The following is a 1,057-nucleotide window of genomic DNA, read 5'->3' as shown; positions in this document are numbered from 1 at the left end:
TTAGTTAGCATTAATTAAACAAAATATCCACACACTTTTAGGTTACAAGCAGCGTCCTCCACGGCCTCAAGCGCGCAGTGCCAGGTGAAGCTCTTGCATCTCTTTGACAGGTAAGCGTTCAAACTCTTGCAGAGACAGAGGTTTGATGACAAGGAGGAAATGCGAAGAGATCAGCAGTTCAGAAAGGAGTAATAATTATAGAAATCAATATGAAATATTGAAATATCTAAAATATGAAATGTAAAATCGTAAAATATGAAATATATGAAATGTTTGAACTATAAACATTTGTAAAATTATGAAATTTATGAATTGTTTAAACTACAAAATATTGTAAAATTATGAAATTTATGAAATTCTGAAATTTGAGAATTATGAAATATTGTAAAATATGAAATCCCGCATCTGAAACGAAAAATACTAGTGTCAGAATCACAAGTGGAACGTGGCATTAGGTTATGAAAAAAAACCGCAATGGGAAACAAATACTCACGAAAACTGCTCGCTAATTTAAACCTCACTCGCAGTTTTCAGCATCCCAATACCCTCATCCGAACAGGATTTAGGGAATTTCTGAAAGAAACGATCACATGAAACAACACGCACCGGAATACGAAAATTATCAACCACGAAAAAATAAATAAATTCTCCGACGGGAACTTACCTCATGTGTGTTTATTTTAAAAATATATTAAGAAATTATCGTGGATGCATTCTGCATTCCACGATTTGAACACAGGGGATTACATCCCCGAAAATAATAAAATTGCGGTTGCGCAAGATCGACCAAAATTCCAAAGTGATTTGACAGCTCAACTGACAGCCGCGATTCATAGAGATGTCGCGAGACGTTCCGTTTCGCCGCCCATTAAAAAAAGCAAATACTAATAAAAACCATGATGAAAACAATCTCCTGAAAACTGAAAATATTCTATTAAAAAATAGAATAATCAAAATAAAAACCCTGGGAAATGTTTCATCAAAATATATTTCAATTAACTGAGCAAAAAGCGCCATCTATTGCAAATTAGTTCTGAATCACGCCAATAGATGTCGC

The 1,057-nt window shown here is 34.1% G+C and overlaps 1 long non-coding RNA gene across 1 annotated transcript; it reads right to left on the bottom strand.

The window, feature by feature from the left end:
* Window positions 1-392: 392 nt before the first annotated feature.
* On the bottom strand, window positions 393-1,057 carry LOC135073526 (uncharacterized). The gene is made up of 3 exons (XR_010257627.1): window positions 665-1,057; window positions 494-573; window positions 393-405 (listed from the first exon to the last, which is right to left on the bottom strand). It is a non-coding gene; the product is annotated as an uncharacterized LOC135073526 (long non-coding RNA).

The sequence above is a fragment of the Ostrinia nubilalis genome, chromosome 7 (assembly GCF_963855985.1).
Source record: "Ostrinia nubilalis chromosome 7, ilOstNubi1.1, whole genome shotgun sequence".
In the NCBI taxonomy this organism is placed as follows: Eukaryota; Metazoa; Arthropoda; class Insecta; order Lepidoptera; family Crambidae; genus Ostrinia; species Ostrinia nubilalis.
The sequence above is the reverse complement of the archived record's forward strand: the minus strand, read 5'-3'. Positions and strand labels throughout refer to the sequence as shown.